The following is a 19,330-nucleotide window of genomic DNA, read 5'->3' as shown; positions in this document are numbered from 1 at the left end:
CAAGGCCTACTATAAGATGTCCTTAAAAGTCTGGCGCTGCTGATTTGATTGGTTAAAACCAAAAGGCCTACCTTATTAGGGAGATGCCTCAACTTCTTCCCTTAAACAGAGGTGCATTGAGCCCCCTGTCCTGACACTGACCATAAGGCTGCCTGAAATGGCCCATCGAAATTAATTCTCTGCCTTCGGGTGTGTCAGAAGATGTCAGAGGAGAGCCATAGCGACGATTAATTTTCTGTTGTGGCAGTGACATAAGTTTCGGGAGAGGTAAACCATGTTCCAAGGTTTCAGATTTCCTGAGGCACCTGGCTGTCAAGCTTGCGTGAGAAATGTTCTTTTTTCACACTTCGGGTACGTCGTTATCTGTAAGATCATTATTTCGTTCTCTTTTCCTATTCCCTCTTTTATTATTTGTGCCTTTCTAAGAACTAATATGCTAACGCATTCTTATAATAATTCCCTTGATCCTTTAACATATACATATATATATATATATATATATATATATATATATATATATATATATATATATTATATATATTATATTATATATATATATATATATACTATATATATATATATATATATGTATATTAAAAATATAATATTAGAAACACAGCTGAATGTTTCCTCCACATTGAACCGGTAATGAGATTCTGGCAGCTTCAATGACCGATCTTCTCATTTACTATTAATTATATATTATATATAATATATAATTATATATATATGCATATATACATTTGTACATGTATATATATATATATGTTATTATTATATATATGTATATATTATATTATTACATGTTTATATATATATATATATATATAATATATATATATACATACATATATACATACATACATAAACTGTGACGTTGACCCTATATAAGATTTGATGAGTGAGAAAATAAGATTCCTGAGTTTATTGTGTCGTCTATGACTTGTTGTTATTGTGATATGATGTGATGTGTGTGTTTGTAAATGTGTTGTCGTGTCACCTAGCCATACATATACATGTATATATACAAATGATAAACACTATATGTATGTACATTATGAAAAAATACATATACAATTTAAAGTAGCATATATCTATAGCATACTTACAGAAGCATATTATAGAAAACATACAAGAAGAAATTACAGTAGTATTGTCTTAATTTTGTTTTTTATTTATTATTATTTTTTTTTATCTGAAGTTCTGACAGCTAACCTGATTCCGTCTGGCAGCGGCACGTTGACAGTTTGTACACTCCCACTGCGCATGTTGTGGGGTTGCAAAGTGCATGGCGTATGTCGTACTGGATGCCGCGTGTTTACATTGCTAGATACGCCATCCTTAATCAAATGCCGACGCCGTTGCGGCAGTCGAAACTCTATTACGGCACTCTGGCGTCTGCCGGGATGACATGGCGACTTTTGACAGTTGTCGTGACTCGACTGTGTAGGTGGTTAGGTGCTAGGCAGCCTTGCACATTCGCCATCATTTAGCATACGTCGGCAAACTCTCCGACGCGGTTACGGATCATGCAGATTGAGGGCGCCTTGCACGCAAATGCATCGTAGTAGCGTCGTAATAAGCAAATTTTCAGCTAGTATGACGGTCGCTGTTTTGAATCGCTAATGTGTGACTCAGGCATAAGTCTGACAGCGCATGGAATAAAAGGTGGATCGTCAAGTTTTTAACTATCATAAGTAAATTCAGGCTTACATTATCTCTCTCTCTCTCTCTCTTATATATATATATATATATATATATATATATATATATATATAATATACTATATATATATATATATTCCCTTTACGAAAGGGGTTAAACAGCGAGTCACACTAGAAAAAACCTGAGAATATTTGGCACTACAAGTCTCTCTCTCTCTCTCTCTCTCTCTCTCTCTCTCTCTCTCTCTCTCTCTCTCCATTTTAATCAGATAAGTGCCAGGATATATAGTATATATATATATATTAATATATTATATATATAATAATAGCTATATATATTCTATATATATAAATATATATATATATACATATATATATATTATATATTTTATATATATATATATATATATTTTATAATTATATATTATATATATTTATGCATGTATATATCATGTTTATTTAAAGCAATGAATTCATGACAGAATTATTAATCATGGGAAAGAAAAGTATTTTCAATGATTGAACACATACTTCACACAACAAAACAATTCAAAAGGGATGAGGGAAAATTTAATTTTTCTGCGTTCTTCAAAGTTCTTCCAGGCAGAGCCGGGTTGGTCAGCTATTGGGAAATCTAATTCGATTACTATGGTATTCTTCCATTTTCCGTTTTTCTCATTTATCTGTCCATCATTGAGCTTGTTGGCAGGACACTTTATTAACTGTAATTATTGATAGAGTTTAATTTTGTTTCGATTTGAAGATGTTCTGTAGCTGATTCTTCAGTCGTAAAATTTTCATTAAGTTGAATTGCAATTTACTCTTTCTGTATGAAACTGAACATGTATAGTTTCGTCTTCAGTATTACTTGCCGCGTATTTAGGGGCTGTTATTTGCTTTTGGAATATCCCCTCTCAATCATGAGCTGTTCCCTCTCCCTTCTTGTTTATCAGTCATTTTCCTACACGGTTATTCGCTTATTATATTTCATCCTATGTCGATTATTCTGTATGTATATATGTGATATTGCCCTCGCTTCCACAGTTTCATCTGGCCTTCTCTACATTTATGAATTGCAATAATTTCATAAATATATTTAGTCTTTCTCAGCTATTGAATATTTCTTTGCTTGTTTTAAGTTCAGCTCTCATCTGGTTTCGATATTCCTTACTAATTAACTTTTTTCATTTTTCAAATCCTATTGATATACTAATTTTCTTTTTGCTTCTGCATGCCATTCTACTTTTATTTTTCTTTATTCCTACATTTGTTTAACATCTCTTTGAAAGGTTCATCTGTTTCAAATTTCAAAGTTATTCTTTATCACCGGAATTTAATTCATCAAATTCTGATTACATCCCCTGAAATCTCTCTCTCTCTCTCCAGCATGTATCCAGACGTTTTCCAGTAAAGCGTTCTCGGCGCTGGGAAAATCAACCAGCAATGTAATCAGCACAATGGTGCCAATAGCTAGTCATAAAATCAGTTAATGAATAAGAGTAAGACCAAAGGGATGCATTAAGACACTTATTTATGTATTCCTATTGTTGGGGTGTGTTCATTCAATAGTGTATTGTATCGTCTGCAGTTCTCAAGAGCTTCTTCTCTCTCTCTCTCTCTCTCTCTCTCTCTCGTTCTCTCTCTCTCCTCTCTCTCTCTTTATGCTATAAAAAATTACTCTGAGACACCGTCAATATTCTGGCTTGGCCACTCGATAACTTTGATCAACAAACATTTTAGCTATAGAATTGAATTATTTATTACCATTTCATGAGATGAAACCTATTCAATTGAAACAGGCCCGCAGAGCCATTGACTTCAAATTCAAGCTTCCAAAGAATGTTGTTGGTTCAGCCTCCCACTGCAGAACCCACACTGCAGTAGTAACTGATCGTGATAGAGAGCCAGTGATTTTTCACTGATCTAAGGAAGGCGCGAACTCGACATCCGAGTGGCATCCCGCAAACCATACTTACTGATGAAAGTTTCTTTTGAGCAATCGAGTTTTCTGTACAACGTATAATGCTGTATAACACCATCAACTTGATTTGATCGGCAGCTCTCCAGTTGCTCACTAGATGCGGTAGATTCAGGGTGCGTCCCTTGGCTCCGAAAAGCGCTGCCAGATGCACGATCCATGGCAAACTTTAACCTTAAATAAATAAAAACTATTGAGGCTAGAGGGTTGCAGTTCGGCTTTTTTTCCTTTAAATCTGAGGGCAAACGGACGGACGGACAGACAAAGCCGGCACAATAGTTTTCTTTTACAGAAAACTAACTAGAAAGACAAGCAATGAAAGCGCAGAAGTCCTAGAGAAATGGCGTCGCTTTGCAATCTTATGAATTGCTTATGGGAAAGGATGTTCATTTGGAAGATGCAGAAGATGACAAAATGTTTAGCTTGAATACAGAGAACGCAATTGTCAGGGCTGTTTTGCAAGTTTGAAATTTAGTTCTAGCTGTAGCTATTACCTAATCGCGACAGGGCGTGTGGTTCAAATACCTTTCATAAATCGGATATGCTGAAAAGATTAGAGTAAGATTTAGTCAGTAAATTTATTGACATTTTAAGGAAAATGGGATTAACAGGAAAGTGGAAGCGCATTGTAGGTACTGGAATCCTTGTTTGCTGCCGACTTGTAGTGAAGGCTAATTACCGGGAAGAGAAATGAAATCTGAGAAATACAACAAACTTCATTGTTTAATTAAGGGTCCCGGCCTATTACTGAGTGGTTACGTTTGTCCGAAGAAGTGAAAATTGAGGGAAAAGAAATTTTGCGCGGACGTCGAGATGTGTTTGTCATTAGCGTAAGACATGGCAACAGTCGTTCATTCAAGTGATCGGATTATTGTGAAAATTAGTTTTGCAGTAAAAAGATATTATGTCCCTTGTCTATTTAACGCTTAACTGTGTTCATGTGTATATTACCATAACACCCACAACAAGGAGATTGTTCGCCCAAAACTGCTAATTGAGTCACCTCATTCTTTTGCACCATGTTGGCAATCGCAGACTTACATTCTTTTCCGTTTATTGCCCCCTACATTCGTTTTGCGGCTGTTTTATCTCCTACAGTCATTCTCCTTATCCAGCCGTATATTTCTCTACGTTACGAGGCTAGCAGGAGCCAACACAACCATTTTATCTACAAGATTTATGGTGTAACTTCATTTGGGTCCCCTCTGCTATGAACTCGCGATGCAGCAGAAAAATCTTGAGAGAGAATGGGAAGACCTGGATGTATAGTGTTGCGAAACATCTGCATTTTGTTCGAAATTTCGATTCTTTACATATGCATTATCATCGTCATATTAATGATTTTAGCGTAGTTATTACATACTAATTAATATAGTATGATGAAATCGAAAAGAACGCTCTCTCTCTCAGTCGTACATAGTTCCATGCGAGAAGCACTTACCACATTTGACTGGCCTCCGACTCTTTGTTCAAATAATGCACTTTTGTGTGAATATTAATGATTTTAGTGTAGTTATCCCATACTAGTTACTGAATGTATTATGATGAAATCGAATTGTCCACAGCAACAAGAACTCCTTTCTGCAATTAGGGAAAGGCATATGATCACTTGTCGAATTAACATTGATAACGAGGATAAAAGGCTTATGCTGAGGGCGACAGAAATCTTCTTTTCATAAAACACTATTGAATTAACTTATGACATGAATTTAATATGACAGGTCAGGTCTGTAACAGTTGCAATGTGAAATGGAATCGTTTAGCAGAAGAAAAAGCAGTGACTGGGACAACCTCAGATTCCTTTTTCTATACCTTAATCCTGAAATGATGGCTCCTTGTGGTCGTGCCAGTTGGTGGGGAGGGAGGGAGGGGGATTGGCACTGAATCAAGATACTGTAGTAGATTCACATCAGCCGTGCATCTGATGTTTAGGCCTATCCCTTACGACGCTCCTGATTGGCTGTTGATAAGCCAATCACACGGCTAGAAACTCTGTCTCGCTTGAGAATTCACATAGGTGAGATGTACGTATGTTTCGACATCTCTTTCAAAAATTATAACTTTCATCACACCTGCAGAAAATGAGTGTTTCCGAATTTCATAACTAAACATCTACAAGCCAATGATTTAAGGATTATAATGATATAAAAATTATGAAGAAAATCGTAATATATAATAAAAAGGAATGATGAGAGGGATATAGAAGGATTGATTGTAGGATAGAGAAATCAATGGGATAAATGAATTTCCTCCATAAGGTATCAATATCTAAGTAACGCTTTTCTTTCATATAGAGATTTCCACTATAGGATATGAAAGGGTGATGGGGATAATGATAGTGACGGTAATGAAGTCTTAATATTCTTTTTCCCCCATAAGACTTCTTTTATCGAGGGGTCGTGACAATGATGATGACGTCATCAAGTGATCACGTGAGCAACACCTGACTACACGAAGACGAGAGAGAGAGATTAATATTTTTGATTTTTTGCTTGTTATTTCCATATTGATAGCCCTACCTATAATTTTATGGTAGCATTGTCTTCCATTACATTTAAGCTATGAAACTGTACGAAACACAAGGTAATAGATGATTAATGCACTGGGATTTCATGTAAGAAATGAAAGAATATATTTTATATTAAGAATTTCATAATATTTCACTATAAATATTTTAGCATTAAGTTTACTGAAGTACATAATTCTTTTATCATTATAATCCTTAAATCATTGGCTTGAAGACTTTTAGTGATGAAATTCGGAAACACTCCTTTTCTGCAGGTAAAACTGAGTTGTAATGAAATTTATAATTTTTGAAAGAGGCTGATCAGAACATACATCCTTGCCTCTGTGAATTCTCGAGCGAGACTGAGAGTTTCCAACTCTGTAATTGGCTTATCAGCAGCCAATCAGGAGCGTCATACGGGACAGGCCTAGACATCAGAAGCACGGCTGATGTAAATCTACTATAGGACTGAGTATTCAGCCGCATGGATATAGGCGGGCCCTGAAGGAGCTGGGGTCAGGAGATGTGACTCCGCTGGTGTCGTATCTGTCTCTCTCGAATCTTGGCGATGCAGGGGTATTTATTACCTCTGAGGAGTACCTGCTTATGATTTTCGCTTTCTCTCTGGATACTGTCGGTTAAAGTTGGTTACATGCTGCAGACTTTCTCTTTTTCGTCAAGGTTTGACCAGTCATAAAGTGTGGCCACCTTTAATCAGCACTGGGGGCCACTCAGCTGGCTAAGTGCCTGCTATGAATTCAGCAGTAATCTGGAATAAGAAGCTTATCGCCATCACAAGCTCAAGAAGGGATAAAAAGCAATCCAGAGAGATCAGAAGGAGAGTGAGGGGGCAATTTTCCCACGACCTAATGTCAAACATGTCAGCCATTGAATCTAATAAACCAAAGGTCATAGAATTTATTTATTATGAAATTTATAGTATTCTTGGAAGGCTAGTTGCCTTTAGAGTGTTAACTCATAGTAGCTCCCCCAACAAGTAGACATAACAACCCTTGGGTACTCAAATGAGCTTAAAATTGGGATTTCTGCGTCTTTGATAAATGCAAGCTTTATTGAACTGGTGGGGATATTTATGTTAGTGCATAATCAGTCTGTTGCTCGAAGTTATTTACATTAGGAATTAAGGTTTAAAATGAATCAGCACTTGCAATGAATCACAGTGAAAATGTATCACATAACTTTATAAATTATAGCATAGCATGATTTAATATTATTGGCATAAGATAATTCATAGAGTTAATATCAGAATTAGGACCTATTTTTAGTTGGTCATGCTCTTAGATATAAGATTAACTTGGTTGTATAAATTCATGCAATTATTGCCTTGATGAGGTGATATGAAGGTAGTACTCGTGGTCTTGGGTTAGGTGATACCACTGTATATTAGATATGATGATGGCACTGTGCCTGGTGTGGCACTAGTGTTGTAAGGGTCTAGTGGCTCTGTTAAATACAACTTAAATTTACCATGCTAGTAATTGCATGAACGGACAGTTAGAGACTTATAGTGCCAGGAGATCTGGCAGTTGGCCCTCTGTATTGGCTGAGTGTGAAGTAAAGTAAAATGGCGAGCCGTTATAAGATGTAAAATAAGTTTATAAGTTATTTAAGTTGCAAAAGAAAATGTTATAATAAGAGAATGATTTACAAAATTATAAGAGGTATTAATAAGGGAAGAAACCTGGCATCCTACTCTGGTTAGAGGTGCCAAAGTTCTTTATAAGATAAAGTAAGGCACTGTGCCATATGGGCATGAGTGCCCGGTGAAATCGATTCCTCTCTCAGGCTACCTGAAGGTTCTACACCTCTGACTTTTCTTCTTTGACCCTCTTTTAGGTCAGTAGTTTGAGGTAAGAGGAATTGGTGGAATCGAGTCTGAGGAAGGCTTTGTAGTGTCACCTGTTCCCGCTGCTGTGGCAGTGGAAGCAAGGGCATTGCCTACAATCTCCACCATTTGCCATTGCAGTTCCTAGAGTTCTGAAGCAAGCTGATATAGCAGAATTTTCATGGACTTGTCTTCTGAGGACTGGGGAAGAGAGGAAGAAATCTTTATGGGCGTAAGAGGCTCTTAGATTGCAATGACCAACTCGGGCACAGGTTGTGAGGCTGTGCCATGGAGTGAGCATCCACTAAGGTCAGGGGAATCCAGAGGAGACTAGTAAACTTTGGGTTGGCTCTTTTACTGAAACTGGTAGCAGGGCCAAGTCGGGAGAAGAGAAGTGATCCTGACTGGGAACTCTTGAAGGGAGATCTGTGGCATGCTCTGGCACTGGCACTAAGGCAGGACCAGGCACAGGAATTAAACTTGGAATTGGCTCAATGCTCAATGTGGCACAGGCAGTGAATTTGAGGCAAGTTTTGGATCTCCTGAAGAGGGATCTATGGTATGTTCTGTCACTGGCACTAGGGTAGGGCCTGGAACAGGAATGAGATTTGTTAGGGGCTCAGTGTTCAAGACGGATGGAATCTGATACTGCTCAGGGCACTCAAGTGGCACTGGCAGTGGTTCTAAGGCAATTCTGTGAGAACTGTTTGTGCCTGATAGAGTCTTTGAAGGGTTAGGACCCTTGGATTGCCTTGAGTTAGTTGGGGACCGGGAATCCTGTCCCAGGAGGAGGTCATAGCCTCCAGAAAGGCAATTTGCTACTGAAAGAGTGTAGATCTTGGTTCTGTGAGGCCTAGTGACCCCCAACAGAACTGTTGGGAGCGTCAGTTTCACATTATTGATACCCTTGATGGTGACAAGTTTATGTCTGTCAATGGTATCCCCATAGAGGACCTTGTCCTCCCATATCAGGGAGATTTGCACACCAGTGTCTTCAAATGCCTTGACTGGGCGTGCAGGGTAGCTACCTCGAGGAGGTGCCACAGATATGGGACCCTTGACTGGAGGGCCTAAGGAAGAATGATTAGGAACCACCAGGGCAATGACAGGTGTAGCTTCTTTGCTAGGGAAATGCTTCCAGAGAACGGAGTGCCCATAGATTTTACAGGCAGTGCAATAAATTTGCTAACGTTGTTGATAGGAGCTGAGGAAGTCTGAGGTGGTTGCTTGGATCGATCAGAGGGAGGCATTGCAGCAGTTTTTCCTTTATTTCTGCACTGATATTCCATGTGCCCCTTCCTTTTGCAATAAGTGCATAAAGGAGGTGTAGAAGAGGGCCCATTCTTTGGTTGTACTGACACTGTGGTGTGATTAGAAGTTATCCTTTGATTCAAGGAACTGGCGGGAGGATAGTAGGTGCCCAAATCATCCACCAAGCAACGTCACTTGGCAAAAGTTTGGGGCGTTTCTCACTTAGGTGGGTGGCTAGGCAGTTTGGAGCATAATAAAAGAAATCCTTCAACTCTATGCACTCTAGCAGTTCCTCAAATGTTGTGATGTTCAAGGGCTCAAAGTCAACGCTTAACAGCTCGAGTTTTATGCTGTGCCCAATCTGCCCAAGTCTGACCTGCTTCACTTGGTTGCCACACCAACATTGTATCCAATGTTCAGGAGTGATCTCATAGGCCTTGATAACTGCCTTCCCAACCTCTTCAAGGTTACCATGAGCACCAGCATCTAAGGAGTGATAGGTGACCAGGCCCTTTCCACCCATATGTCTCTCTAGGAGTAGGGTGATCTCTGCTTCGGCAGGAGAGAAGTTCCCAAAGACACATTCCATTGTGTCTAACCAAGCTTCTGGCTCATCTTCATTCCACTGCGGGATCACCGAGGTGATAATTTAGAAATGTGAGTGAGGTGTAGAAGGTGGTGGAGTAGCTGGTTGTGATTAGGCTAAGGCCTCTGCATTACCTTCCCGAGCTTGCTCCAGCTGGATTTCCTTGAGAAATGGGAATGAGGTTTGGGAGGTGGTGAGTAGCTGGTTGTGATTAGGCTGAGGCCTCCCGAGCTTGCTCCAGGTAGGTCTCCTTGAGAAGGTGAATGAGGTTTGGACGGTGGTGGAGTAGCTGGTTGTGATTAGGCTGAGGCCTCTGCATTAGCTTGCCAAGCTTGCTCTAGCTGGATCTCCTTGTCCTTTATAGTTTTCTCATGAGGCCTCTCTACTTTCTTCTGCTTTCTTTCATCTTTCTGCTTTCTCTCTGCTGTCTTTTTCTGGATAGTAAGGCATCTAATTGCTCCCATACTCATTGGACAAGCTCTCTTCTTGGGAAACCTACCTCCTTCCCAATGTCCATGAAGGCCTTGAAATTTCTGCCATGGTGCTGGTGGGTTATGGCGGGTTGAACTGGTCTTGGGACGGAGCTAGCGAGGTGTGGGGTGGGGGCGTGAATTGTTAGCCATGCCAGCAAATGCACAGAATGGAAATGTCACTCTGCTTTGGCAGAGTGAAATGGTGTGGGCTGATGGGTGGTACTACTAGTAAATGAAAGAGTACCTGTGGTAGACTACTTCAGTAATGGGAGTGTCCCTTTTTGTAAGGTGGCACTGGCACTAAGAATGAAGTTGTTCCAGAGGGCTAGTATGTGGGTCTACAAGGTAGAAATAGATGGCACTGAGGTGTGGATGCTTTGGGCAGTAATTCGTGTGAATGTCTACAAAAACTGTGAGAGTACCCCTCGTACCCCTGTGGAGAGGATGGCAATGGGAGCATTCCTTGGAGTGAGTGCGTGGTACTCAGGGCCCAAGAGGAGTTTCCTGAAAGACAAGTAATGTGAAGGTTACGCTGGTGGCACTCTGTGCCAAGGGACACAGTGCTAGTTGTAATCTTATACACAGTAGTGGTGATCGTTGTTTTGGCAGTTGGGTGCCCAAGTCGCAATGAGGCAGACTTGGTGTGGCAATCAATGTGTAGTGAGATCACTATGAAGTTAGAGGCAATATGAAAATCTTTTTAGGTGAGCAATAAGTTACATACACACGACAATCACTCTGTTGTCAAGTACAGAGGCGAGGTTACGAAGAACGGTGGAGAACAATGGATAACATGCACACAGTGGTTCTAGTGTAGAGGTTATGGGTTCCGAGAAACGAAGTTAAGGTTTTTCAAGAGAGCAGTTCTATGTTGTTCCGAAGAATATAAATAAAGCACCACAACAATGATGCGTTGGTGTGAGTGAGCTCAATGATTGGACTTATGGCACTTAAGAGTGTGGACTTGTTCTGGGGAATCAAGTCAAAGATTAATGATGGGAGCTCTCGGTACCCACTTATGTCTGAGTGGCTCAGCCATGTATGGTAACACGGAAGTTATGGATTTGTTCATCTCTTTACTCTTTCGCAAAGTGGTAAATATAGTAGGGTAAACCTCCATGGGATTTTATAAATGAGACACTTAGAACAAACATTCAGAATGTGGGAAGCTTATGCAAAATAATTGAAATTTATTGCTCTAAGTAAATAGGTATGAAGCAATAACTTCTATGTATACACAATATGTATACACAATATGTGTCAAAGATGAACAATACGTTTCTTAAAATAATCATGCAATGGGATGTTCATCGTAGTAATCAGTTATGTGAATGATTTTCTGTTATGTAAAGTTGACCTGATGAAAATATAACAAGTAATTGTAATTACACAAGTTTCATTCAGAAATCATGGGACAACGGCATACAATTTTGAAAAGTTATCTTGCCATTCAGTTGACGGTACAACCGAAAAGACGCGATCAGCTGATTTGAGCGTGATGGCAAACGCACACTCACACTTTTGCACACAAACTTATAAAGACCGAAGGAAACACGACTCCAACGTAATGACTCAACATATGCAAAAGTGAGTTGAAATCGTAACTGCAAATGTTCAAATGAATGGATTAGGAATTTTGGAACAAAGCGAATGTATATAAATTGCAAATGAGTTAGGGAGCGTGAAGGGAAAACTTAGAGGCAGCAGCGCTGATTGCTTGCCACGTACTCGAACAGGATTGTCAGATACTGCGTCCCTAACTTGATGGACTGCAAATTGTCCAAGATACGTGTATCGAAAATAATAAATCACATTTTCCCTGATTGTAACACTTCTAATATTTTACTTCCTGGCTAAGTCCTAACAAACTAAGACATGCAATTTGCAAACATGCTGTAGCAGCAAATTCTTCTTTTTATGCATGCAACACTATGGTTAAGATTTAAAGAAATTCCAACCACAAATTACAATTACAGTAATATTAATTTTTACAAAATACATAAGCTGTGTAACCTCTGTCTGGCTGTGTATGAGCAGGTAAGAGATTTTATGCTAAAAGAGTTTGTTTCTTATCTTGCAAATTCAGCTAGCAAAGCTAGTTTGCTGATTGTTTCATTGCAGGAGGCAATGCAAGCTGCGAGATTATGACCAAGTCGCCATTTTCATGATTATTATAGGTGGGGACGATGAACTTACCGCAAAGATATGGCTGATCTGACTCTTTATTTACAACCATGAAACGAAACGAACAGGAATAAAGCTGAAGGCCTTACTTCCTCAGAGGGATTTTGGAGATAAACTCTTAGGATAACTAAATAATATGTATTTACAACACAAAAATCAGAAGATAAGGGGGGAATAAGGCAGACCACTGGGGTCCTGCTGCAGCACAAAAATGAATACTAGAACTTAAATGGGTGTCAGGAATTTTGCTCCAATGCCACAGTTCAGAAGGTTGCAGTGGGATGTCCTCTGTCTAACAAACAAGCATAAAGTCGTGGCAGAAGGGACCACAGAAACAAATCCTCCTTTCTGCAGTTAGAGAAAGGCATACGATCACATGACGAATTAACAATAACAAGGATAAAAGGCTAGTGCTGATGGTGACAAATCCTCTTTTCGTAAAACACTATTGAATAAATTTAAAACATGAGTTTAACATGACAGGTCAGGTCTATGTAAGAATTGCACTGTGAAATGGAATCGTTTATGAGAAGAAAAAGCTAAGTGACTGGCGCAACCTCAGATTCACTCAGATATACTATACGTTAATTCTGAAGAGATGGCTCCTTGTAGTTATACCAGTGATTTGGGAAAGAGGGAGGGGGATTAGATCTGAATCAAGAGGACTAGGTATGTAGCCACATGGATATAGGCAACAGTTACTGTGAAGGAGCAGGGGTCAGGAGATGTGACTCCGCTGGTATCGTACTCGGTCTCTCTCGAATCTTGGTGATGCAAAGATATTTCTTACCTCCAAGGATTACTGGCTTTTGATTCTCACTTTCTCTCTGGGCGAGGGCTTTCTGGTGAAAAGTGGTTAGAAGCAGATGTTGTCTGGTTAAAGTCGGTTAGATACTGCCGACTTTCTCCTTTTCGGCAAGGTTTGGACAGTCATAAGGTGTGGCCGCCTTTAATCAGCAGGCTAAGTGCTTCTCTGAATTCGGCAGTAATCTGGAAGGATAAGCTTATTGCAGTCATAAGCTCAAGAGAGATTAAAAAGCAATTCAGGAAGGCCAGAAGGAGAGTTGAGGAGCAAATTTCCCACAACCTAGTGTCAAATGACTTACTTAAACGAAGGTTATAATATTTATTTATTTTGAATATCCATATTATTCTTGAAAGACGACTTGCCTTGAGAGTGTTAACTCTTGTAGCAATATATATATATATATATATATATATATATATATATATATATATATATATATATATATTATATATATATGTGTGTGTATATATATAGTATATATGTATATGATATAGTATATATATATATATATATATATATATATATATATATATATATATATATATATATATATATATATATATATATATATATATATATATATATATATATATATATATATATATATATATATATATAGTACTATATATGTATATATATGTATATATGTATATATATATATATATATATATATATATATATATATATATATATATATATATATATATATATATATATATATATATATATATATATATATATATATATATATATACTGTATATATATATATATATTATATATATATATATATATATATATATATATATATATATATATATATATATATCTGCGTGCGTGCATTTATGTGGGCAAGACCGTTAAAGACCATAATCTTAGTTTCTGTCCATTCTTCGTCATTCCTTTACATAATAATTCTTCGTCAATCCTTTACATAATACTGTCTAACGAAAAGAGCACTTCATCCTTTGTCAGTTGTTGAGCTAAATAAATATCCAGATTTATTTTTCGTACCCATAAAGAACTACTTACTCTACCTTTCATTCCTTTCTTTATTCTCCCTCCATGTAAAGCAAATCCTTTTTCACAACGAAACCCACCTCATGTTCGCTTGTAAACTCTAAAGAAAACCACATCCGAGGATTCTCGTACGAGAGAAACTTTATAGAGTTTTCTCTTTTTAAACTCTTGTTATGGTTATTGTGTGATGAAACATTTGGTCTGAAAGGTCCTGGTCAGAGTATACGTAGGTAGTAGGCTCCGGTTCCTCTAGCTTCTCATTTTATCTTCCTTCCTCATGTCTTTGATGAATTAGCAGCCTTAGCTTGTTCGTTAGCAAAACTTAAATGTTACATCATTACTTTTGTGATTTCAGAAAGTACGTACGGTAGCCTATAGGTATTGAAAATAATAGTAACACTGAAGTGTTCGCGATACGTACATCGAAAGAGGAAAATCAGTCGGGGAATCAGGAAGTGCAGGAGTTGTTGGTGGCAGGGTACGTCGGGGGGTGGAGACCAATGGTGAGTGGGACGGTGATGGGTGAACCTAACTCCCATTTCTAGCCGAGGAAAAAACAAACAACAAAGAAGGGAGGAAGTCAACCACAGTTGAAAGGATAGAGGATAGACCTTTCTGCCGACTAAAGGTTATAAGTCAAAACAGATCGATGAAGTAAGAGAATTCTGAAAAGCTCGGCCGTAGAGGGAAAGGAAGTGGTAGTGAACTGTGTAGTAGTCTTAAGAGGATTACCGATTTCCCCAGAGAAGAAGTGGCCTGAAAGATCTTAGGGAACCTCCTGAGACTAGCTTCATCTAGTATGTAATCTTTGCGAATGTTAGTGGAAATCTAAATCTAGGAATGTGGGTAGAAAGCAATAACACAGTAAACAATTTCTTATTGTCAAGTATGGGCGTATAAATTTAATTAATGAGACTACGCTGGCTTCTGTGTGTGTTTTTTTTTATCTAAACAATATTTCATATGTATTTAGTGAATTATTTTCTCATTGCTTTGTTTATTTCCGAACAGATCATCAGTATTGTTTTATTGACGTTACTGTTTGATTTTCTAGCTAGTTTGCCGTGAGAAGCAATAGTCTTTACGCGATGGTTGAGTCTTGTATTGTATTTTGCGGAGCCTAAAATGTTCTCTCGCTTGCAGTTTATATATGTAGTAACATTGTACTGCTTTTGTATCTGTTATATGACATATCCTTCGCCGATGTAATGCCAATCTGTTGCATATGAACCTTGGTTGTAAGCAGACCTCGAATTTTTCATGGTGTCATTTCAAAGACCTCCTTTGTTAAGGAAGGCTGCAGTATTATATTGTAATCAAGTTGTTGTTGTATATAGTCAAGTAAGATCTGGCAATGAACTGTTTAAAAAGGTATGAATATACATACATACACACACACACACACACACACACACACATATATATATATATATATATATAATATATATATATATATATATATATATATTATATATATATATATATATATATATATATATACACGTATATATGTGTGTGTGTGTGCGTGTGTGTTAGGATCTTTGCAGAGTGTTCGTGTGTATGTTCTCTTACCTGCTTCTTTCTTCTAGATGATTCGATCTGCGATCTTGTTCTGTGATTGTCTTTATGCTTCTTCTTATTTGATAGTTCTGGATTAATAATAATAGTCTCAGGAGTGTTTAAGTGAGACGGACGGCAGAGTTTCTTTCTTTACTATTGCAAAGAATACAAGTTACATTTATACAGGTTTACAGCATAAGAATCTGGTTAGGACCACTGACAAAGTCTTGCTTCTTCACTGGTCCTCTCTTCTCTCGTTCTGGCGTTCAGCAGTCAGCTACTCCAGGACTGAATTTGGCCCAACCTCCTAATAGTCCAGCCGTTTTCGGTAAAAATATGGAGGAATCGTTCAAATTTGGTTAAAAGCACCAAATTTTGCACATAGTTAGCTTGAGGTGTACTTTTTCAAATGTGATAGAGACCCATTTGATATCTTTCCAATGTGGCCACTTTTTTCAAGATGGCCTCCAAAATTCAGGAAAATACTGGTATTCGAAGGTTTTCATTGAATATTCACAATTTTGGAGTCTAAACCTATATTTGCAAGGATGTTTTAAACAGTGAGAATAAAAAATAAGCATAGCAGAACAATATTTAACCAGCAAAGGCCCATTTAAATTCTGAAATAAGGCAAACATATTGAAAAATTGCTCAAAATGTTGTTGTTATCTTAGTGTCGCAAATGGTTCTAAAGCTCCATATATAATCTGCTCAATCAGTGTAAACTGATACTACATTAGTCTTTTATAATGAAATCATCAACCACAATAGCATCGGCGTATCTGCAAGATCTTTCGACTCGACGTCCTTTACTCAGCAGAGTAAAGGACTTCGAGTCGAAATATCATGCAGAAACTCCGTTGTTTATTTTTCCTTCGTGGCTTATACCTTTATATATGTATATGTATATGTATATATATATATATATATATATATATATATATATATATATACATACATATGTACATATATATATATATATATATATATATATATATATATATATATATATATATATATATATATACAACTAATCTACACATGATGGTGTGTTTTGCGTTTCGCAGAAATAAATTTCTGACTCACATCCAGATCGAACCCCAGCTTTGCTGGATGGGATTTCAGTAAGTTGACTCAGTCAACTGACAGGCAGTAAAATTCAAGTGGAGTTAAACTACGGTGCATTGTAGTGTTTCAAAAGTTCATTGTATGCAGGTTGAGTTACAAAAAATTTGTTCAGCTGTTCAAACAGACTTGTTTCTGTGCTGATATATCCCAGATCTGTTTTTGAAGACGACCACTCGGTCCCTCAGAAGCTGGAAATTTTTACATGCAGCTCAAGTCATAGTTGGCTTGTCATTCATTGCCTGTCATACTGTCAACATGAAAAATGGAAAGATCTCTTGGAACGTAAGATGCGAGATTGTTATCACTCCCACTTCTCTCGTCCAAAGTCGGTTGGCAAACTTCCAGTTCACCCCCGCACTCGTAACTAACAAAATTTTCTCAGCAAACTCAAAGATTCGATTGATTTATATCCACGAAGAACGAGTCTGAAGGTTGTATTATGGTGCCCTGGCAATCTGACGTTAAGAAATTAGATTCAATGACTAATAGACTGCCGGGGTTCGGTGAAACCTTCAGAATCGAAGATAACGGTGAATTGCTTCGAGAACCTCCCAGTGTCATTATTAATTTGATATCCCTCAGTGGAAAAATTTTAAATTCACTTTCAATGGTAATTTTTATGAACAAATATTTATTATGGCTATGGGGCACCCTCTGTCGTCACTGTCTAATATTTACGCGAAGTTTTTTTTGAGTACGACGTATTCCCAGAAACTTATTCTCTAAGGTGTTTTGCGTTAGATGTATAAACGATTGTTTTTTGTTGTAAAAGAGAATGTAAATATTCCTGATTTCTTACATACAATTAATAATCTTGTACCATCCATAAAACTCACAATAGAATATGAAGAAAATAATGTATACCATTTTTGGATGTCTTTGTTATTAGAAATAACTCCAGTTTTTGCTTTAAAGTTTATAAGAAACCCAATAATTTGTCATATATTTATCTTTACTCTAACCATGCTAAACAAATTAAGGCGTCAACATTTTCAAGCATGTATCTTAGAGCTCCTGAATGTTGGGATGATGAGTTTAAAATTACTGAAAAGATAGGAGATTCATAATTTTACCCTCAATATTTTTTGGAACTTTGTAAAAATAAAGCAAAAAAAAAAAAAAAGATATATTACCATTCAACCAGTGTTAACAAAGAACTTGATTTCATTCCTGCTGTACCTATTTAAAAAAATATTGATATTAACTTAGTATTAAAATATAATAATATTTTGAGTAATAAACTAATTAAGAATAGCCCGTCCAATTCAAACAATATTGTATACCGTATTCCTTGTAAAGAATGTATTGAGACTTATATTGGTGAAACGTCAAAAGGACTAAAGGTGAGATGCACTCAGCTCAAATATACCATTTCAAGAGGCCTAACAAATGATGGCATTGTAGATCATTGGCTTAAGACAGGGATAATTCTTCGGTAATCTACAAGGTCAAGGCTCACCACTAAACGAATCTGTTGGAGTCCATTTTTAATGAAGCCACGTCAACAAGGAATTTAAATTTCCACCCTTGATTGTCCTTGATCCTCTCTCCTTGTCTCTGTTGCTTAAAGAGCACATCGCCCAGATTAACAAACTATAATGCTCGCCCCCCTTCTGTGTTTTGTATATAAAGTTCTGCCAGTCTCGTTTTTGCTCATTTTCCTACGTGGATTTTGAGATATTCTCAAACACGTGTTCCTTCGTTGTACATTGGATACATACATACATACAAACACACAGGTACATATACTAATGGATATATATGCAGATATATATGTATATATGATATTTTGTATATAGTATTTATATATTTGATATTCGGGAAAAGACTGAAAGTGTGAAGATATCAGAATATATCAACGTTAAATGTTCGACCAATTCAGAATTCACCAAGGAAATTCTAGCTGCTTCTTAAGTTTTCTTAAAAGCTCTTCATCCTCATCGAAGAAAATTAAATTACAAATCCAGTTAACGCGCCTGTTTCTGGGGGCTTCACCCTTCGCGTTGAAGTGCTTCAAGAGGGTGGGAAGAGGAGGAACTACGTAAATCCTCAAGTTTTATTTAGTTCACAAAAGACTGATTTCTCGATGTCCTTCGTATCTAATCTTTATGACTTCCGTTTCTCTCTCTCTCTCTTCTCTACATATTATCTAATATATATATATATATATATATATTAATATATATATATTATATAGTTATATATATATATATATATAATTAATAATATATATATATATATATATATATTTCAGGATTTTAACTAGAACCAAGTAAAATAATACCCTTTTCTAAAGGAATTTCATATTCTCGAGTTGCCCCTCTGAAC

The sequence above is a fragment of the Macrobrachium nipponense genome, chromosome 16 (genome assembly GCF_015104395.2).
Source record: "Macrobrachium nipponense isolate FS-2020 chromosome 16, ASM1510439v2, whole genome shotgun sequence".
NCBI classification, from domain to species: Eukaryota; Metazoa; Arthropoda; class Malacostraca; order Decapoda; family Palaemonidae; genus Macrobrachium; species Macrobrachium nipponense.
The sequence above is the reverse complement of the archived record's forward strand: the minus strand, read 5'-3'. Positions refer to the sequence as shown.